Here is a 23,866-nt window from a genome sequence, read left to right as displayed (position 1 = left end):
AAAATTAAGGAAGTTATAGTTTTTACCTTCCTTCTTTGTGCCAAAGTGGTTTTGATGGTTAAACGAAAGGGCTTTGGGGTGAGGATTCAAATCTAGGCTCAACGTATACAAGCCACAGTTTCCTCATCTGTAAAATGGGATATGGCTTGCCTCCCAGGGCTGTTATATGGGTTGAAATGACAAAATCTTTGAGAAGTGCCCATGCATAGTAAATACTAAAAAACGGTAGTTATTGGAGTGAGGAGAATAATAGTCATGTATAGTTAACTTTCTCGTGTCTGGAGAAACGCTGGCTTTGTGATGGGTGTTTGTTGTCTTCAGACCACATGCCATTTTAAACTGACCATTAGAACAGAGGCAATGCTTACTTTCCCACTAGGCAGTGAGCCATCACCAAGACTTTAAGTTTTAATTGTATGTCTGTGCTGTGCAGACTGACAGAGATTAAAAGTAAGAGTGTTTTAAACATGATGACTTTTCAGAAAGATATTATGTCATGGCCTTAGTGGAGAATGACTATATTACATGAGTACAAGTACTGTATAGAGATAGGACTTAATGGCTAAATTGTGAGTTATAAATAGTTAGGACCATACTTAATATGTGGCTCATACAATTAATAACAATATACCCCAAACTGCTAGACTTATCAAGGCAGGATATCTGTAGGAGGGGAAGAATATAGGTGAATAGAAGGAGGTTTATGGAAAGCATCGTGTGTGTGTGTGTGTGTGTAAAATGTTCAAAAGAGGAACATAAATATGGTTAGCAGCACTATCTGATTTTAAAACGTTTTAAATCCAGAAGCAATTTATTCTGTATTGGATATCTTAATTTATGTCTCTTAACTTCATCAGGTATTTTTCTTCCTGCATGCAAGATATTTTCTTGGAAAGAGACACTTCCAATAGTTAGTTTTTTTACTTAGGGTTTTTTTCTATAAAACATATAGTTTCACATACTACAAGTAGAACTGTAAATTAATGTACCTTTTCTGGAGCCTAATATGCATGGGGGCCTTAAGTACTTATATATTTACTGACCAGGTAATTCTACTCTAGGATTCTGTTTGAAGTGAAGAAATATACAAACAGTTAGTGATGATGATGTTTATTACAATGTTTTTTAAATAAAATATTCATTGGTAAAAATAATGGACACAGTAGTCAATTTACTGATCTATAATAGCATAACGGGAAATTGAAGGGCATTTATACGGTGGACAATATGCTACATTTTTTCTATAAAAATACAAATGTTATGCAAAGAGGAATGATTCCTTTATGGACCCTCTAAGTTGGCAGAACATTGGCATGCAAATCAGTGAATACATTTGTGCGGCACATTTCTTATAGCTAAGCTGTAGAATCCTAATAGTGCAAATAAAGGCCAAATTACCATGGGTTGAATTGTATTTTTCAGTTTCACTGATATTTCAAAGAGCTCACAATGACTTTTTTCAATCATAATCTTGCATTTTTATGATCCTGCTGAATTGATGAGATTTTATCTGAGAAGATTGAAGGGTACGCTGGTATTTGGTGGTTTATTCTTCATCTGAGAGCAGATTTATGGACACCTTGGGTGCTTTCATCTTTTTGCCTAAACAGCCTTGGCCACTGGCAGACCGCAATTCTTCAAGGTCAGGGTCTTAGTTTTCCTGGCACTGAGGGCTGTGTCTGATACCTGACAAATGGCCCTCAATAGAGCTTGTTTAAACTGCAGAGGCATGGCTTTTACCTGTTGCTCTGTGTGTGCCTATGTGAAGCATTCTATCTGACTTGACAAGTGGTAGGGATCCCTAACTGAGCCTACACTGAATTCACCGAGGTTCTGCCACATCTGGAGAGCTGATAGTTTGGCACTTTCAAAGGATTGGCTTGAAGCGCCTCGCAGCCAGAGGCTTATCCCCAGGTCCCAAGGGAAAAACAGATGAGATACCTTCGTTGTTTGTTCAGAAAAAACCAGTGACCCTGAGGATGGCAGGCTACCTCCCCTTCTGATTGACTTCAAAGTCAACCTCATCAATTTTGCTTGTGAATGAAAATGGACAGAGTTGTTTTCCGTAAAATCTTTGAGCAATGTAAAAAGCACTAAATGTCCACATGCTTGATGCTAGAAGCTTCGGCAGAGGTGTCAGCATGCTCAACACAGAGCCCTGGACACCTTGGTGTGGCTGTGGCTGTTGGCAGGCAGCCCTGGCATTGGTGGCAGACTTGCAGATTGGCACTGACAGTAGCAAGCCAGAAGGTGACAGGGAGAAAATGGCAGACTCCATACGTATTAGCCAAAGTGCTAATGAAATGATTTTAGAGGTTGTAGAACTTTCTCATAGTGGATAGAAGGACAGCCATAAAGATACTATTTTAGCACCTTTCTTTTTTAAATCCTCACTCCAGGATATTTTTTTCCATTAATTATTAGAGAGAGTGGAAGGGATTGAGAGAAAGAGAAACATCAACGTGAGAGAAACACACATAGATTGGTTGCCTCCTGCATGCACCCCTGATCAGGGATGGTGGTCAAACCTGCAACCCAGGTAGGTGTCCTTGACTGGGAATCGAACCAGTGCTCCTTCAGTGGTTGGGCCTAATGCTCTAACCACTTAGGAACATTGGCCAGGGCTTTAGTACTATTTTAAAAATTAATTTTACCTTGTTTTTGCCCCAAGAATAGGTTATACCTACAATGCACTTGTAGAAATTAAATACTATAGAAATAGCACTCAGTATTAGATACTTTCAGATATCCCGAAACTCTTTACCACTGGCAGTTATACTTAATGAGATATTTAGGAAATAAATAAAATCTGCATTACCCATTGAGAACTTTTATGTTTATTTTGGGGTTATATTTTGCTTAGATTCTTTTTCTTATCCTCCATGGCTGAGAGGTAGATTCTTCTCTCTCATACTCTGCAATAACAACTATAGAGTATGGATGAGGCAGAACAGAGTACTTGAGATACCAGGCACTTTTGTACATCTGGTTTTAGTTTGTTTTTATAATACTTGAGATGTAAAAGCAATCATTTTCTTGCTTCCCCCAGGTACAGTAGCCCCTCCTTACTTGTGGTTTTGCTTTCTGCCATTTCAGTTACCTGTAGCCAACCATGGTTCAAAAGTATTAAATGGAAAATGAAAGAAATGAACAATGTGTAGGTTTTAAACTGCTTACCCTTCTGAGTTGCATGATGAAATCTCGAGCAGTCCCTCGCGAGAGGTGAATCACCCCTTTGTGGAGCGTTGCCATGCTTAGATGCTCTGCACCTGGTAGTCCCTTGGTAGCCGACTCGGTTATCAGATGGACTGTGGTGATATCACAGTGTTTGTGCTCAAGTGACCCTTATTCTACTTCATGATGACCCCAAAGTGCAAGAGTAGTGATGCTGGTGATTCGAATATGCCAAAGAGAAGCCATATATTTCTTCCTTTAAATAAAACGGTGAGTACAGTACAATAAGATATTTTGAGAGAGCGACCATATTCACATAACGTTTATTGCAATATATAGTTATAATTGTTCTATTTTATTATTAGTTATTGTTGTTACTCTGACTGTGCCTAATAAATAAATTAAGTTTTATCACAGTATATATGTATAGGAAAAAGCGTAGTATGCCTAGGGCTTAGTATTATCTGTAATTTTGGGGTCTTGGAATATATCCCCCTCATGTAAGGGTAGACTACTGTATTTAAAGTTCTTGGTACAATTTTAGATGGGCCTTTTCAATAACTGTAGGAAAGAGGGAGCCTGTTGTTATTGGAAAGCACTGAGCATGCTGAGTGCCTTTATTCTGAGAATATCTTTTTTTGTTGATATTTTATCATTAATGGACAGCTGTTAGTGTTTTAATTCGGTAGCCCAAATAATTTAAGGCATTATTCTTACAAAATATTTTAATTTGAATTTTTAATGCAATAGCAAGCTTTACAACAAAGTCTTTAGTGACCGATAGTTTAAGAAAACCAGTAATTTTGCCTGCATGTTGATAATATTGATGACGGTTAGGGTATGTTCCACATCCTGGGAAGTAGGTGAACCACTTCCCTGTCGATCTTCACCAAGCTCTAGGGGGTGGATGATGATGTCCTCATTTTACAGTTGAAATGAATCTAAAGTCAGTTGCCTCAGACACATAGAAAGTGAAGTGGAAGCATTCAGCCTCAGGACCCACACTCCTCACCACCCCTATACCCCTCTCACTTCCGACCCAAAACCTCAGCTCCCTCTTTGTGGTGATTTTTTTGTTTTGTTTTCCTCAGAGTGAACACATTCTTTGTGTTTACTCCAATGTACAACAATCAAATAATCAAAGCTGATATTTACCTCGAGGGGACTTTATTATTCTTTGTTCTCAGAAGATTAGACTTGAAAGTTTCAACCTCCTAATCACATGCTTAGTTGTCCTGGCAACCAGCCCCTATCCTGTATGGTACTATTGGTATTTATTTGCAAGTATCAGGCTTCTTTATACAATAGGTAGATTTCTTATTCTTATTTAACAGGTGAACATTTCACCCTCTTATTGAGGCCTTATTTTATTTATTTTAATCCTTACCCAATGAGTGAGGATATTTTTTCCATTGATTTTTATTTTTTTCCAACCAATGGTTCTGTGGCATTGTTTTTCTTTTCTGTTTTTTTTTTTGAAAAATATATTTTTTATTGTTGATAGTATTACAGATATCTCTCATTTTCCTCCCATTCCCGACCTCCTCTCAGCCCCTACCCACCTGCACCCCTAGGTCTTCACCACCATATTGCCCATGTCCATGGGCTATGCATATCTCTCTCTATATAAAACCCTAACATGCAAATTGACTGAACGATGGGATAACTGAACAACCGAACAACCGATCGCTATGACGTGTGCTGACCACCAGGGGGCGCACGTGGAACATGGCGGGCGTTGGTAACAGGTGGCAGAGTGCGGAATATGGCGGGTGTTGGCTGTGGTGGGATGGTGGAGCAGGTGAGTGGCGGTGCCAGACCAAGGCGGGGCGCTGGTTGCTGTCATCAGGACGAGCCTCTGGTGGTTACTGAAAATTCTTTGCTCCCATGCATCATGGTCCCTCAGGTGCTTGAACCTGCTGCCGGCACCAGCCCTGCTTGCACCTGCTGCCAGAGCTGGAGCCACCACTCACACTGCCAGTGCCAGAGCTGCCATTCACACCTGCTGCCTGTGTCTGGTTCCGGTCTAGATTGCTTAGTGCCATCAGTGGGTGCGAGCGGCTGCTGTTGGCCCTGATCGCCCCTGAGGGCTTCTCTACGTCCCCTGCTCCTGAGGGGCGATTGGGGCAGCAGCCACCACTCACAGCTGCTGACAGCACCAGCCCCACTCACCCCACTGCTGGCGCTGGCCCCAATCGCTCCGTGCCATCAGCGGGTGCAAATGGGACCAGCACCATCAGCGTGTGGGAGCTGCAGTGGCAGGATCAGGGCTGCCAGCAGACAGGACTGGGGGCCATGGTGGGAAGGGCTGGGCAGGGGTGCGGAGGATGGGCCGAGATCCACCCCTGTGCCCATTGCAACCTCATGGCCTACAGTTCCTTTCAAGGTGCACGAATTTGTGCACTGGACCCCTAGTCCAGGGGTCCTCAAACTACAGCCCGCAGGCCACATGTGGCCCGCCGAAAACATTTATCCGACCTGCCGGGTGTTTTTGCCGCCGCTGCCTGTTGCTTAGGAGCCGACTCATCCCGGGCCCGCAGTGCGCATGTGTGGAATGTGCGCCACACTCTCCGACTCCCCTCCTTCTCTCTGTCTATCGACTACTCCTCTCATTCTTGGGTGTGATCGGACGAGTCACGAGCTAGCCTGCTGCTGCCTGAGGACCGAGGTAAGAACAAGTTAGGATTTATTTATTTTTGAAGTTAGGAGGACTTTTTTTTTTTATTTTGCAGTTAGTAGGGCCTTTTTTTTTGAAGTTAGGAGAGCCTTTTTCTTTTGAAGTTTTGTTTTTTTACTTCAAAATAAGATATGTGCAGTGTGCATAGGAATTTGTTCATAGTTTTTTTTAAACTATAGTCCGGCCCTCCAATGGTCTGAGGGACAGTGAACTTGCCCCCTGTTTGAAAAGTTTGAGGACCCCTGCCCTAGTCTATACATATATAAAAGCCTAAGCGACCGAATGACTGAACGACCAGTCGACCAGTTGACCAGTTGCTATGATGTGCACTGACCACCAGGAGACAGATGCTCAATGCAGGAGCTGCACCCTGGTGGTCAGTGTGCTCCCACAGCAGGAGTGCTGCTCAGCTGACCACTCATCCCAGTGGCCTACCAGCACAGCGGCAGCCACTCACTCCCTCAGTAGTCCTTCAGGTCCAATCTTTAGAGAATGGGCCAGGCACCAACAGACTGGCACCACTGGCACTATCCCAACTGTGCCTCCCAGCCTCCTGGAAGTCGGCCTTGGGCACCATAGCCACTTCCCCTCCCTAGATGCTCTGCAAGGAAGAAACAATATAAAAGCCGCCACCAGATAGCTCCCAACAACCGGTGTGAACATCAGTGGGACGGATCCGGATCCTGGCCTACAAGGGCATCCCACCACCTGCCTGGAGGACCAGTTGCATCCCAGCCCTCCCCCCTTCCTTAGGATGGCCGCCAGATGCAAGACTCATGGCTGGCGAGTGCCACTGTGATGATGTGAGCCTCTCCTGATCAGGACTGACTGGGCGCGAACCAGTGGTAGGCGCAGCGGGGCAGGGATGAGTGGGAGCGTCAGGCAGGAGCAGCAGGCGGTGCTGGACTGCTAGTTTTGGCCCAATCCTTGCGGGCCATGCAGAGGGACCCCACCCATGCATGAATTTGTGCACCGGGCCTCCAGAAAATATATAAGTTCTTTGGTTAGAGAGAGTGGAAGGGGGGGGGGGAGGGAAAAGAGAAAGAGGAAAGAGAGAGAAACATCAATGTGAGGGAGACACATCAATTGGTTGCCTCCACTTACACCTTGACCAGGGCTAGGGATTGAACCCACAACCCCAATATGTGCCCTTGATAGGAAATTAAACCCATGACCCTTTGGTCCGCAGGCTGATGCTCTAACCACTTAGCAATCTGGCCAGGGCAGGAGGCCCTATTAATAATTGCTTTAGGACAGTGGTCAGCAAACTGTGGCTCGGGAGCCACATGTGGCTCTTTGGCCCCTTGAGTGTGGCTCTTCCTAAGCCTTAGAAGTACCCTAATCAACACTAATAAAAGAGAAAAATGGTAATTGGTGTACGATGATACCCTTTTCATTGGCTAATCAGGGCTATATGCAAATTAACTGCCAACTAAGATTGGCAGTTAACTGTCAACAAGATGGCGGTTAATTTGCATATGTAGGCACAATGCAGGGAGGCGAAAGGGAAAGCAGGAAGAAGCCCCCTGCCACTGACAGTGATCGGAAACCCAGGGGGGAGCTAAGAGCTGGGGGGCAGGGCAAAGGCGGCCCTGGGGTCGCCTTTGCCCTGCCCCCCAGCCATGATCAGAGAATCAGGCGCCTTTGCCGCCCTGGCCAGTGATAGCAGGAAGTAGGGGTGGAGCCAGCGATGGGAGCTGGACACAGTCGAAGCTGGCAGTCCCGGGAGCTAGGGGTCCCTTGCCTGGGCCTAAAGCAGAGCCCATGATCGCGGGGCCGCTGCAGCTGCGGGTCCCCGCTGCCCGGGCCAGACGCCTAGGCCAGAGGTGTTAGGCCTGGGCAGGGCCGGAGCCTGCAACCGTGGGGAGCTGGGGGTCCCCTGCCCAGGCCTGACACCTCTGCCGGAGGCCTCAGGCCTGGTCAAGGGGCCGATCTGGTGATTGGTGATCGGAGGGTGATGAGGGTCAACTCCTCTGGCCGAGGCATCAGGCCTGGGCGGGGGGCTGAGCCGGGGATTGGGGGGATATGATGGTCCCCTTGCCCAGGCCTGAAGCCTGGGTCAGAGGCGTCAGGCTTGGGCGGGGGGTGGAGCAAGCGATCAGAGGGAGATGGGGGTCCCCTGCCCAGGCATGATTCCTGGGCCAGAGGCCTCAGGCCTGGGTGGGGGCCAGAGCCAGTGATCGGGGGGAGATGGAGGTCCCCTGTCCAAGCCTGACACCTCTGGCGGAGGCGTCAGGCCTGGGCAAGGGGCCGATCAGGTGATCAGAGGGTGATGGGGGTCTACGCCTCTGGCCGAGGCATCAGGCCTGGGCAAGGGGCAGAGCCAGCAATCGGAGGGGTCTGGGGGTCCCCTGCCCAGGCCTGACACCTCTGTCAGAGGCATCAGTCCTGGGCAAGGGGCCGATCCTGCGATTGGAGGGTGATGGGGGTCAACGCCTTCTGTTTCTTAGCAAAAGGGATGGAAATACTAAAAGGAAAACTTAAATACATTCACTGACATTCTTTTTAAGAGCTTAAGCTTAGTTTTTCTTTTTGTATATCATGTATTTTATGATAGAAGGATGATCTTTCAAGTCATTGCTTCAGAGCTAGAGTTATTGGCACAGCCAGTGCCCTTGACCATGATGAGGGAAGACTCAGTCCAGATATCCTAAATGTTGGCTAATTTCACTTGTGGAATGAGAAGAATCCAGTAAAAGAAAGAGATGATCCATAGACAAATAGATGTATCACTTCCCAGTGAATAAAAATTTATATTACATTATTTAAAAGTATGGAAATTTTTGTTTAAATGTGTAATGGTATTCTTTTTTAAAACATCATAAATATTGTCACAAAGTTATCAGGGAACATTAAATGTTGCTCTTATCTTTGGACTCTCATAGCTGATATTCTCTGAGTGAAAGAATGAGTAAAACTTGGCCCTTAGTTTAAGATTCCCCAAGACAAGTCACTTACCCTCCCTGGGTCTCCATTTCCTCACTGATAAAAAGACAAGATTGAACCAGATAATCTTGGATTCCTCCCAGTTCTGATTTATATATTCCTATACTCTCCTGGGTGTATGTGGCCAGAGAAGGGTGGAGCTTAGATTCTTTTAAGTTCTGATTTGGGAGACATCATGCCTAGATTTCATGCTTCACCTATAGAAAGAGGCAAGTCCAAAACATTTCTGGAGTTTTTACCCTGGAAAACAACTCTGTATTGTTTACTTGAAATTTGCTAAGAGAATAGAACTTAAATGTTCTCTCTCACACCCCAAAAAAGGTAAATATGTGAGGTGATGGATATGTTAACTCAGTGGGGGAAATTCTTTCACAATGTGTGCATATTTCAAATCATGTACTTGATACATAGACTTTAAATATCTTACAATTTTACTTGTCAATTATACCTCAATAAAGTTGGAAAATATGTTTCTTTAATATTACCCTTGGAGCCCTAACCGGTTTGGCTCAGAGGATAGCGCATCAGCCTGCAGACTCAAGGGTCCCAGGTTCGATTCTGGTCAAGGGAATGTGCCTTGGTTGCGGGCACGTCCCCAGTGGGGAGTGTGCAGGAGGCAGCTGATCGATGTTTCTCTCTCCTCGATGTTTCTAACTTTCTATCCTTCTCCCTTCCTCTCTGTGAAAAATCAATAAAATATATTTTAAAAAAATATTACCCTTGGAGAGGCACAGGAGCATAGTAAGTGTTTGTGGCATTTATTGATCTTGTCCTTGGTTTACCCTGGACCATGAGTAATCAGAGGTTCAGGCACTCAGAAGGGGGTCTCTAATAGGTTTCATGACTTTTCCCCACGTCATGTCCTGCTTTTGTTCTCATTTGATTGATAAGTCAGTGTATGTTTGGCAAAGAATTGATAATAATACTCCCAATGTTCCTATTATCCTAAGAACTGGGGCATGTCATACAGCTGTAGTTCCACCAGCCTTGACTCCACATGTTTGATGTCTGAAATCTTGCCAATCTTCCATTGCTTTCCATGTAATCCAAAATGATCTCCTGGGTCCACATAGGGGATTTCTTCTCAAAGGACATTTGTTAGCCGCTAAACCTGAGTGAATGCTTTTGCCTGTGTGTGTATGTGAATGTGTGTGTGTGTGTGTGTGTGTGTGTGTGTGTGTGTGTGTGAAAGAGAGAGAGAGAGAGAGAGAGAGAGAGAGAGAGGAGAGAGAGAGAGAAAGGAAGAGGGAGAGAAAGAGAAAGATATTTAAAATTTGGTAAAAGAGGTCTTAATAGGTGCCTCCAAATAATTATATTGTTCTCCGTCATGATTTGGGTAAAGGCAATATCCTGTGAAGTGGAAATGTCTATTAATGGATCCGGGCAGGACTGTGGGCAGGTTGGGATTGTGATGGCCAGGGGTCAGGAGGCCTGGGCACGGGTGTAGGCAATTCTCTCCTCACTTGTAAACTTACAGTTTCACACACAAAAAAAGCAGTTCTAATAAAAAAATTTTTCCCCTGGAAAGAAAGGGGGGGGGTATCATATGTTAGTTCTTGGGAGGCTTTGAAGATATTTATTAGACTTTTTGAGAAAGCAAAAGTCAGCAGCCTGGGGGTACATTTTCATAGGGGAAAGACCATTCTGAAAAAGAGACTGATGGATTTCACAGGGGAGGGTTGTGGGTAATGGTCCAAACACAGTTGACAGTGCTGAGTGCATAAAATGTCATCTTGGATTCAGAGATGGAATCACAGCTCTGATGCCTTCCAGCTGTGGCGATGTCTTTGGCAACTTTTAGTGGCCTAAATTTTCCTTTTTAAAGTGTTGTTACGAATATCTATTGATGATACAGGGTTGGGCAAAAGTAGGTTTATAGTTGTGAGTACATGAAAATTTATTCTTGTATTATTATTTATTAATTATTGTTTTTCTATATGAACAACTGTAAACCTACCTTTGTCTACCCCTTAATTTTTTTGAGTTCTCTCTCTTTAAATTTTTTTTTTTGCTCAATTCCTTTATCCCCCGACCCTGGCCCCCCAACCCCAGAGCTTTCTGCCTATGAGTCTGTCTCTATTTTGTGCCAACCCTGTATTTTTATGATTTAACGTGAGATTAAATAATGAGGACACCTGGATCAATGCATAATGGTGTACAGAACGTGCTTGTTCCTGCCTCGCCTCACTTCCCTATTCTTCAGCATTCTGCCCAAGGTCAGCTCTGCTACAAACACGTGGCAGGAGTGCCCGTAAAGTGAGCCAGAGTAGATGCACATAGTAGACTATCGAATATGCCTTCTGATAACTCATCAGCAGACATTAGTTCTCTGATATGACTTCAGTCTGTTACGGTTATTGGTTGCAGAGTGAAGTTTTCTCTTACATTTGGTCAGAAGAATTGAAGCTCCTTGAAAAGGGGTAGAGTGCAGATCTCAGAAGCGCCTCATTCATACACGGTGTTCTCTATGAAACCGAATGCTGGTCTGTGGCAGGTTTTACTTTCTCTAGAGTAAATAAGAACAACATAATCACCATAAAATAGCTTATGTTTATTTCAATTTTTGAGTCCCTTCCTTTCTTAATTTTTTGATTTAATATTTTTTATTATTTATGAAATGATGATAATTTTTTAAAAAACAATTACTGATCTGTGAAGTCCAAAAGTAGGGAAAAACACCCTTTCTGACATTTCAGTCTTTGTTTTCAGATGCCCTTAGAAAGGTATTCTGTATTTTTTGTCATTATAAACTGTAGCTTCTTAGCTACAGTTATATATATACCCATTTTTCTTTTGCTTCTTTCAGAATCCTAATTTCCTCACCGAGCAAACAAATTGGTTTTTCTTATATACAAACACTAATTTTTTCTATTTTGTCATTCTTTTACCGGTTTAAGTAGACACATTTACTTTTCATACTAGGAAATTTGATTCAAAACTAACAAAGGTTTTGAGCATATCATGAGATAGCATATCCTTGGGGTTTTTATATGTACTGGCTCATTTTTACCTAATCACAGCCTTGCTTTATATTTCTTGAGAATGTGATATTTCTTTTTCTCTTATGAAATTGGATATGGTATGGGTGATAACTGAGAAATTGTAAAACATTCAGAATGTTATTTTAGAAGGATTTTTATTAATGAGATCCCTGGTTAAATTAAGGTGGGTGTTTTATTAATACTCAGCTCAGAGAGAATCTCAAAAAGACCACAGCTCCAATCATATAACTTAATAGAAGTAGAGTTCTTACTGTAAAACTTATCTCTGATATGAGTGGAAGGTACATAAAAATAAAAATAATGTATAATGTAGATTTAAATAATTTCCTAGGATTGACATTCTTGGATCTTTGAGCAATAAAAGTCTCACTAATAAAGGATATGAAATTTGTATAAGATCTTTGGCAACCGTGTTTCTAGTAATTTTCAATCATGTCATGTACAAAGTTTAAATGTACATAACATGTTATGTATAAATTATCCAGGAAACTAAGATGAAAGTCAAACTTAAACGTTTGACTTTCATCTTAGTTTCCTGGGTAATTTGTTAGAGAAAGTGGTACTGCGTGATGACATTTTATGAACTTTGAATCCTTCTCCTCTGAAAATCATGCTGGGAGCTGCCATTTAAAAACAAACAAACACAAACTAACTCACAAGAAATAAATCTATTGGATTTAAAATGGGTGAATGTCATTGAAGTGTGTTAATCAGGCCAAGGCTGATCTTAAAGCCAGAGCTCACCTGCCTTTCAAAAAATGAAATGTTCTTTGGCATGATGCAGGTATAGGCAGTGTGACTATCAGGTTTAAAGATGGAAAGAAGTAAGTATTGGAGTTGAAACAAAATTAGAAATTTGTTTTTGGCATGGTGCTGAACTGTGAATTTGGTTTCAAATGAGTGAAAGAGTGCTAGCCCCATATGTAAACTCGCATGCTGTTGGTTTACTCAGTAACAAAACAAGCAAAATATAATAATTAAAAAACACTTTATTTTAATTTTGTCCTTATGTCACCTTATTCCTTTTGGTTTTGTAGTGCATGAAATGAAGTTGAAAAGTAACAAATGGACAATGAAAATAAAACAGGATGAAGGAATAAATATTGATAAAGGTGCAGAAGTAAATGGTGGCTATTTAAGAGACGTTGGGAAAGCCTCTTTTAAGAGTTGACACTTGATGAAGAGGAGAAAAGGGAGAGTATATACCACAGAAAAGCAGGAACAAAGGGTTTTTATACATTTATTTTATGTATTTCTCATTTTGAAAATGAGGAAACAAATTGTGCAAGATTGACTTGTCCATAGTAGCATAGTGAGGAACTGGCACATTCTTTTCCTGAAAGTGTGTTTGACCCAGATCCTATGTTTTTAGCTATTATACTGCTTAGTGGAGATGGCCACTTACTAGAGCCTTATTTGATCTGTATAATGAAAACAACCAACCAACCAACTAACCTTAGTGTAGTGACCAAAGGCCTGACTTGGGTTCCACAATAGAGAGCCGTAACTCTACACCAGTGATTCCCGACCTTTTTTGGCCATGCCCCACCTAAACATCTCTAAAATCCTGATTGCCTCCTCCCTCACCCCCAACCCCCTGCCCGTGACATATAATTCTACTATTCAAAAAATGAACTCCTATTCACGCCTAAAAGGCCATTAATAAGCTTGGTCTAAACAAGCTTCCAAAGAACATGGCATCCATGAAAGAGAAAACTAAAAGAACGAAAGAATAGTTGAAGTACTGAGGAAGAAATCACTAAGAAATTGTTAAAATAATAATAATAATATGAAGTGATATGAAAAAATAGCAAATAAAGTTACAAAACATAATAGAGAACTGAAATGCATAAATGTGTCACCATATATATTTATATACTGTATATGAGGACCCTAGAACCATAAGAAATGCAAAAAATTCACTGTTAATAATTCATTCTCAAGTTGCCCCACTTAAAAATCAAATTTCCCCTCTGTAGGGCATGGGCCCCACATTGGGAACCACTGCTCTCTAGACCTATATTGTTCACACCTAGAGTTGCCAGAGGAAGGTTTAAAATATTAACTTTTTATTTTAAATAGCCAAGTACTATTAACTAAGAGCAATTGCAAATCAATGAGTAAAATTAGAAAAAGAAAACATGACATACAAGAGGAAAAAGGACATGAGCCAGGACAAGAAAGAGAGAATGGCAACGAGCATGCAAAAAGATGTTTATTCTCATTAATTATTAAAGTTTAAATTAAAGCAGTCACTGTTTTCACCTTTTTTTTTATTAGCAAACATGAAAGAGACCAGTAATATCTAGAATTGGTCTCTCTTATCTATCACAAATTGAATGTAAATCCCTTATAGACTGGTTGGGCCACTTAAAAAATATTTTTATTTCAGAGAGGAAGGGAGAGAGAGAGAGAGAGGTAGAAACATCAATGATTAGAGCGAACCATTGATCAGCTGCCTCCAAAATACCCCCTACTGGGGATTGAGCCCACAACCTGGGCATGTTCCCTGACTGGAAATCAAACCGTGACCTCCTGGTTCATAAGTTGACACTCAACCATTCATTCAACTACACCAGCTGGACTGGTTGGGCAACTTTTAACAAAATCTTACAGATTTCTTGTTTTAAGTTCTAAGGTGTAGTAAGTTGCATGGTGCCTCATGCTCCCAAAAGATACATCTAGTCAGACCTCTAATATGACTTTATTTGAAAAAAGGTGTTTGTGGCTATAATTAAGTTAAAAATCTCAAGATGAAATTATTCCAGACTAGGGTAAATTCTTAATTCAAAAACAAGTGTCCTGAATGAAGAATAGGAAGACAAACACAAAACAAAGCCATTTGAAGTTGACATCAGAATTAGGGTTATGCTGCCACAAAACAAGAAATTCTGGAGTCATCAGAAGCTGGAAGAGACAAGGTTTTCCACCTGGAGTTGTCAGAGGGCCTGTGGCCCTGTCAACAAAGCTTGATTTTTTAAAAAATTCTTTATTATTAAAAGTATTGCATATGGCCCCTTTCCCCCCCATTGTCCTCTCCCAGCCTGCCTGCCCCCCAGCCCTGGCCTTCACCGCCCCCCCGCCCCCATTGTCTGCATCCATTGGTTATGCATATGTATATGCATATGTATACAAGTTCTTTGGTTGATCTTTTCCCCCCAGGTCTTCCTCACCCACCACCAACCCTCCCCTGCCTTCCCTATGAGGTTTGACAGACTGTTCTGTGTCTCTGGATCTAGTTTTGTTCATCAGTTTATGTTGTTCATTATATTCCACAAATGAGTGAGATCATGTGATACTTATCCTTCTCTGACTAGCTTACTTCAAACAAAGTTTGATTTTAGACTTCTGGCCTCCAAAACTGAAGGGAATATATTCCTGTTGTTTTAAGCCACCAAGTCTGCAGTAATTTGTTATGGCAGTACTGGGAAACTAATATGTGAGGTATATAAATCTCTCATGTAGCAATATTTTATAATGGCAGAAACTGGAGATAACCTGAATGTCTGTCAATGTATGACTGGTTAACTAAATTATGTCATTTAAAATAAGATATAAGAAACCCAAAACACCGATCAGAAAAAATGTATGCATTCCTCTGTTCATAGCAGCACAATTTACAATAGCTAATATCTGGAAACAGCCCAAGTGCCCATCAGTAGATGATTGGATAAAAAAATGTGGTACATCTGCAACATGGAATATAATGCAGCAGTAAAAAAGAAGGATCTCTTACCCTTTGAGACAACATGGAGGGACCTGGAGAGTATTATGCTAAGTGAAATAAACCAGTCAGAGAAAGACAAGTATTGCATGATCTCACTCATATGTGGAATCTAATGAACAAAATAAAAAGATGAACAAAATAAATTCAGAGACATAGATACATGGAACAGACTGGAATTTCAGAGGGAAGGCAGGGGAAGTAGGTGGGTAGAAAGAGATCAACCGAGGAACTTGTATGCATATATGCATAACCTGTGGACACAGACAATAGGGTGGTAAAGTCCTGGGGCATTGGGTGGGGGCAGGCTAGAAGAGGTCAATGGAGAAATAAAGGGGTATGTGTAATACTTTCAACAACAATGATTAAAAAAGATCTAATTACACTGACAAGTAATCAATAATATGTAAAGTAAGAAAAATATGTAAAAGTAACAAATGTTGTGTATATACTAATCTGATTAAAAAATAAAACCCAAAATATACATTTGTGTGTGTGTGTGTTTGTGTGTGTATGTATATATATATATATATATATATATATATATATATATATATATATATATATATACACACACACACATACATATATATATGTATATATATTTGACATAAAATGATTCTGAATGTGAGGAATTTATAAAAATTCCTCATTTTTCTGATAGGGACAACATAAAGGTTTTTTTTGGCTAACTTGAATGTGCAAATCTGTAGAGATATAGATGAAATAATCAAATCTCATAAATTATTAATTTAGCTGAACATGCATATTTGATATAACATATATAAGATAATATTAACCTAGACAGATTTGTCCCTTTATATTCTTGTTTTGTTTTTTTTTTTTGGAAATTTATTCAAATTCTTGACAAGTTAGGTATTACTTGTGATCATTTCAGGCTAATACTTTTTCCTCAAAAATCTGCTGCTCTAAATAAACTTAGTGAATTAGTTTTAGTGGCTAAAAGGCACCACAAAGCTATGGCATCTTCCTCAGCTGTTTTTAGGGGTAATGTAGCGAAATCCGAGAGAGCATAGTTACAGACATTAAAGAAAAATATAATCATTTCATGTCTGTATTCTACTGAGATCAGTCTGTTCAATACACTATATACTCAGCATTTGTTTATGCATAAAAATGTTTGGGAGGGTATGAACTAAGTTATGTTCAAGTTAAGGGTGGTTACCCTGGGGAGTGTGATTAGTAGTAATCAGTTGTGTGTGTGTGTATGTGTGTGTATGTGTGTGTGTGTTTGTGTGTATTTTATAGTTCTATATTGTTCGACTGTATTATATGGGTTAATATTCCTTCTGTTATACTAATATACATTTTTTTTAAAAAATTAAAATTTCTACCAACCCTTCAAGATCCAGGTTACCTTTTATCTGTGTCTACATTCTTATCCAGAAATATTTCTCCCCACTCAACTCTCTCAGTGGTTTTTTTTTTTCCTATCTCATTTATACAGTATAAATTTCTAATGTGTGTATCTCTTCTTTGCTAAATAACTTTAACCCGCTGCAAAGTGAAAAGCTATAGAATAAATATATTTGGTAACTATTTTTTTATTTTTAATTTTATTTTATAATTATCATACAGTATAATTGACTTTTATGTATAGTCCTATAAACTTTAACACATGTAAGATAGGAATACACTACGATCAGGATACAATACAGTTTAATCACATTAAAAGAAATCTGTGTGGGGACACAATATGAAATTTCAAATCTTCCCTTTTGTAGTTACAACTTTTCCCTCCTCCTAACCCCAGGCAAAAACTAATCTACTCTCCAAAACTATAGTTATACCTCTTTGAGGGTGTCCTATGAGTAGGATCATACAGAATATAACCTTTCACTCAGCTTAATATCTTGAGATCCATCCAAGTTGTTGCATGCTTCAGTACATCAATACTTGCTCCTTTACTGCTGAGGAAGATGCATAGTTTGTTTAACCATTCACCCACTGAAGGACGTTTAGATTGTTTCCAGTTTGGGTCTATTATGAATATTATTATTATAAACACTTGGTATGCAGGTTATTTTGTGTGTGTGTGAATGTAAACTTTCATTTCTCTTGGGCAGATAACTAGGAGAGGACTTTGGGGCCATATAAATGTATGTGTACCTTTGTAAGAAGCTGTCAACTGTCTGCTCAGAGTGGCAACACCATTTTACATTCCTACCAGCAATGTGAGAAAGTTCTATGCTCAGTATCTTTATTGACACTTGGGTATTTTCAGCATTTTTCATTATAGGCATTGTTTTTTTTAAATGTAAGTGTAGTTGGTATATAATATTATATTAGTTTTAGGTGTACATTATAGTGATTTGACATTTTTATACCTTATAGTGTGATCACCCCAATAATTCTAGTAATCAGCTGTCACCATGCAGACTTATCACAATATTATTGAAAACCACTGGCTTAGAAATTAGAATTTTTCCCTGTTGCTGGAATAAGGTCAGTTTCCTATAGTTCACATGGGATTTGTGGGGGAAGGGTGGCTAACTTAACAATATCAGGGTTCTTCTAGGGAAAGAAAGGGAATGAATGCTATTCAGAGGACCAGCAGTGTCCACTGGGATTTAACTCCCTTTTCAACAGTTTATGGCTTTTACTCATAGCCTTTTTGTGAGTAATAATAACCTCACAGATGTAATAAGCATTGTCTGGATCAGTCATTGTCATTGTCGTCGTCATCATCATCATCATCATCATTGTATTAGTGAGTCCGCAAAGAATCAGAACTGATAGGATATAGATATAGATATAGATATAGATATAGATATAGATATAGATATAGATATAAAATATAAGAGGAGATTTATTATGGGGATTGACTCACATAATTATGAAGGCTGAGATATGCCATCACAGGTTGTCTGCAAGCTGGACAACCAGGAAAGCACTGGTATAATTCAGTTCAAGTATGAAAATCCAAGACTAGGAGTTCCAATGTCCAAGGGCAGGAGAAGCTGGACATCTTAGCTCAAGAAGAGAGTGGACTCTTTCTTTGCCTTTTTGTCATATTGAGGCAGTCAAAGGATTGGAAGATGCCTGACCACATTGGTCAAGGCCCGGTCTTCTTTCCTTAATCATCAGATGCCAATCTCTTCCAGAAACACTCACAAGACACACCCCGAAATAATGTTTCCCGGCCATCTGGGCATCCCTTAACCCAGTAAAGCTGACACATAACATTAACCATTATAGCTTCATTCTCATCCTCATATTCCCGTGGTAATGAGTATTTAACTGGCTTGAGAGGTAGGGAGGGGACCATGAATAGGAAAGGAGACATGAAGGAGACGCAAGGTGTTATCTGGAAAGGTAGAGAGGCATTATATGATGTCAGTATAAATTATAGGCAAATGTCTCAAAGCTTGGAGATTGTTTTCACAGTGTGGCTGCATAGCACCCACCACACCCCACCCCTAAAAGTTTAGACCCAGTGCTGCTTCCTTTGAGGTAGCGTCAGGTCAGGAGAGTGGAACAAGTACTCCCCAGTGCTTTGTGCAGCCTAATGCTGTCTCCTCCAAGCTAGACTTTTTTTTTTTTTTTTTTTTTTAGTAAATTTCTTAATTTATCTTAAAAAAGGAATATAATTTTTGTATTTTTTTCCCATGATGTGATTGTTTTAAAGTAAAAATTATGTTTTCAGTTAATAAGAGATTTTATCTATCTCCCTTGTGGTTAAACTATAGTGAGTTGAAAAGATCACCGTTGAAAAATTGAGCTGAATTTAGGAAGCTTAGCACAGTGTGCCAGGTTCAGCATCTATGTAATTTCTCTTCTTGGTGTTTGGGTTTATTCCAGATGTTTTTATTTTTGCCCGGTCTCAACCCTCTCTAAGGAAAGCTGCTCTACCCACAGCCCAATGACTTTAAGGTTTTGTGCCAAGTATATTCTCCACCCACCTTTATGCAAAGCTAACTGAGCAAGGGACCCAGCCAATTCAGAGCCAGCACAGAGAATGATATCAGGCAGAGAGAAGGGCTGGGCTCTCTCTTAGAATTCAGGAGTAGGATGCCAGTGAATGGTAAGTTACCATGTAGAGAGCAGTGGGGGAGTTACACAGGAGAGCAAAATTGAGCAAGTAGCAGAATCCACAATTTTACCTAATAAGTATGTGTTTTGCTACTTTATCTCAAAGAGTTATGGAAGAGGTGATGACTTAGTGCTTCTTTCTTTTCTTGCAAGTGGAGTAAAAGCCAAATTCCTTGGACTTTTGAAAAAGAACACTTACATTATCATTCTGTTCCTAGTGCAGATTTAGTGATTCACAGCCAAGAGCAAATAGGCTAGTGATTTAAAATATTTAGTCTTTAAATTTGACAAATGTGCCAATTACTTTGATCTGTGGTTCCTGATTCAAGAATTAAAAGCCACAATCAATTTAAAAGGCTGCCACAATCCTTTCCGAGTGAATGAAAGCAGAATGCCAAGCAGCTGTGCTCTGCTGCGTGGCCTCCAGTCCCCGTTGTCTGTACACAGGATGTGTGCTGCTGGTATGACAGGGACTGCGTTCTTTCCCCATGTCAGTCTGATTGCTCTGGCCTAAATGAAACACTGTGTGCCTCAGAATCTCTCAATCTTGTTCAAAATGTACACTTTAGTTTCTTTTTTTTTCCCCCTGAAAAATTTCAATGTTTGGGAAGTATTTCAAGTAACTGGGCCCGTGCTCATTATTGTTCAAAAACGTAGGCCAAACACACGGCTCCTTTGGCCAAATTTTAGGTGTTTGAACGCCATATTTTCTTTTGGGGACAGGCTTTTTTTCAGTGTAACTTTACTTCAAAAGAAGAGCTTGAATTTCATTCTGAAATTGTTAATTAATTTATACTTCCATTATGAAACCTTTAGGGGGGTACTGCTCAGTGAAATTAATGCCACAGGAATCAGAAAGAAATAGCAAGAGCTGACCCCTGGAAGGACTCAGGGAACCAGGCATTCCTACTTTAAAAGTTCCTTTAAAAGTTTTTCTCTCGTACTGCTTGGGTGCATCAGCTTTCTTCCGATCTAGAATAGGCAAGAGTAGAATAAATTTTCATATTGAGCTTGTGTAACAGGAAATGGCTCATGGGATTATACACAATATTTGACATGGAGGGAAGTCTAGATTTTTATTTTAAAATGTTATATTTATTTTAAACATAGCTATTTTAAACTTGGCTCCACATTGTTGAATTATACTTCCCTCATTAGAAATTCATGTGACATGGTGACACTGTGCATGACCAAATTGTGAGAGCTTTATCTTTCTCAAGGAATATGCTAGTGGCACAAATATAAATTTGATTTTCCTGTGAGTCATCAAGACCTATTTTATTATGCAGGTAGGTTTGCTATGGATGTTGACAGAACAACAGCATATTTGGCAGAGACCTCTAATTTTGCATTTCTTTAAGGTCAGTTGTATTTAGTGTCAGGTTCTCTCTAGGCAAGACTATTAAATGGAGAAGCTGGTATTTTTATCCTCCACTTTTTTTGACCAACTGTCATTGGTGGCTATATTTTTCTTCCTTCTAGTTAATTCAGAAACTCATGTCTTCTTTTTCTCAAGACTCTATCAATATATGTTTTCCACAAATGTTGAATAACCTAATTATATTAACTCTAGATGTTGACTATCCATAAGGTATAGGCATTACTTTTTTTGGACTATTATTTTTAATGACAAGAAAACTTTTTTTCTGTTACTGTAATTTATTTTTTATTTTATTTCTTTTTATTTTAGAATATGTAAAAATATAGCCAAACAAAAATTTTAAAAAATCTCATAATCTCAGTTCTCCAAGCCTATCTCTGCTAATTTTGATATGTATTCTTAATACAAAAAATGGAATCATCCTATGTGCAACTTTTAAATTGTGCCATTTTCTCTTAATTTTTGATGACTTTTTAATATCTTTAAACATGCTGAAAAGCCATGTTTAATATTCCCATGGTTTTGTGTTACACGATTGTATCCTAAGTTATTTAAACAATCCACTATTATCTGACATTAAGATTGCATCTATTATTTTGCTATTACAAGTTGTCAAAATTAACATTCTTTAGCTTATTTCTTCAAATATAATCATGATCATAAGGGAAACACCTTGGATATAGTACCTCGTTGCAAATGAACCAGGGACAGAGAAATTTCTTGCCCTTTGCAGCCCTATCTATGCAGCCATTTTCTCTGCTTGCTGTTCAGGATAGCCTTGTTTGCCAGCCCTTGAAAATGTACTAAAATTGAGCTAATGTGGCACTCACCGAGGGAGAAAAGTAATAGCAAATAGTTGTAAGTTTGTAAGTGCTTGATGTTAGATTGAAAAAAAAAAGTTGTCTAGCCTATATTCAACACAAATAACTATGATGTTTGGGAATACTGCAATGAAACTGAGTTTACAGCGTCTGGAATTAGATAATAGAGCTTTTCCCATGAAAGTTACCCATTGCTGAAATGTTCATGATTCTAGAGTGGTTTCTCTGAAACTGTAATTCTTGGTCAGTGTCAAAGTGACATGGGAGGTAGATGAGAAACTTTGCTTGAGCCGAGTGAAGGGGAACGGGCAAAGAGAAATGGTCAGTGAATGGAAAGGAGATGGGTGTTAACAGAGTCAAAACTCATGGGATTTGAAATGTGACTGGTTAGTAGGAGGGAGGGAGAGAGTGGGTGGATGATATGAACCTAGAGGCAGGAGGATGGTTCTGCCATTTGTAGAGAAGGAACAAGTTGTGTGGATATGGGGCAAATGTCCTTGCAGGCATTTAACCTGAGCTTCTGCCAATTTAACCATGTGAAAATATCCCAGCAGGGAGTTGGAAAAGCAAAATTGGAGCTAGAACAATAACTGTATACAATTAATAGTTTTAACCAATAGGAGGAATAAGTGTGCCTCTAGACCAGCAGTTCTCAACCCTTTGGGGGTCGAATGACCCTTTCACAGGGGTCGCCTAAGACCATCGGAAAGCACATGTATAATTACATATTGTTTTTGTGATTAATCACTATGCTTTAATTATGTTCAATTTGTAACAATGAAAATACATCCTGCATATCAGATATTTACATTACGATTCATAACAGTAACAAAATTACAGTTATGAAATAGCAATGAAAATAATTTTATGGTTGGGGGTCACCACAACATGAGGAACTGTATTAAAGGGTCGCGGCATTAGGAAGGATGAGAATCACTGCTCTAGAGAAAGACTGCTACGTTTGAAGGTTGAAGTGAACAATGTGATGGCAGAGTTAGCAGGGAGGACCGTGGGAGAGTGCAGGGTCAGGAGGAACCCAAGAAGGATGCAGCTTTGGTGACAGATGAGGATTGGAATCTGCTGACCCATGACCTGGTGTCACTGCTGAACTTCAACTAAGGTGTTCAAATGCATGTGTATGTCGAACGTAGAGAATAACAAACAGACAAACATGCAAACAAACAAAAAACAATGCCAACGAGAAGAATAAAATGTAGCACGTGTTAAGAGAAAATTGCATTTGGTCATTTAATCCTCTCAGCAATATCTGTGATGTAGAAGTTTGTTTGTTTTTTATCCCCTTCCTACACTTTATAGAGGGGAACCAAACGCTACAGAGATGAAATATTTTTCTCAAGATCACACAATGTGTCACATGTTGGACACAAACTCATGACTGTGCTCTTAATTTTTCTGTTTCAATGAGCTATGCAGCCTTCAGGGGATTATATTGTAATGGTAGGTGAGAAAGTGGGAAGCAGATTGGACCCTTTAAGAAGCTTAGCTCACTATTGAAGAAAACCATGGGAGTCATGGAGGAAGAAGAGAGGTGGTGAGATGGAAGAGTTAGGCATTGAGAGAGGAGCCCTTCCCAGTGAACTCCAAGGCATGGTGATGTCTGTCAGTAGGTGGCAGAAGGACAGTGGTAGTGAAAGCCACTTTTGCTGAAAAGGTCAGGTTTTACCTTGAGATCAGAGTTCTGGAAAGGTTACCAGTATCCATGTTCTCCTCTAGGGGAAATAGAAGAGACCAAATTGAAGAGTAGGGTGCTAAAATAATCAAGGAAGATGGACAATTGTCCTGTAGCCAGAAGATGACAGATCTATATCATCTGTCATGGGCTGAAGCTAGGTGGTCCTTGGGGTGAAAGTGGATTTTGCGAGAACAGAGGCTATTAGGAAATGGCAGAGAACAAAGGTTGGAAATCAAAATTGAGGGGTGCCTTGATGTGCTTCTAGCTTGCAGTAGGTGTGTGCTCATAGAGGAGGGTGATGGGAAAGGGGAAGAACCACTGTCTTCCATCACTCTACTGGAAAGATGTTTAATTGAAAGGGACCTTGAGGAAAGGGGAAGATTTCAGTTATTGGG

General features: G+C 40.1%; 1 protein-coding gene across 10 annotated transcripts in view; it reads left to right on the top strand.

Moving 5' to 3' along the window:
- Positions 1-23,866, top strand: part of MLIP (muscular LMNA interacting protein) — a 249,534-nt gene that overhangs the window by 10,733 nt on the left and 214,935 nt on the right. The window lies entirely within an intron of this gene.

The sequence above is a fragment of the Myotis daubentonii genome, chromosome 6 (assembly GCF_963259705.1).
Source record: "Myotis daubentonii chromosome 6, mMyoDau2.1, whole genome shotgun sequence".
Classification (NCBI taxonomy): domain Eukaryota; kingdom Metazoa; phylum Chordata; class Mammalia; order Chiroptera; family Vespertilionidae; genus Myotis; species Myotis daubentonii.
Note: the sequence above shows the minus strand (reverse complement) of the source record. Positions and strands in the feature narration are given on the sequence as shown.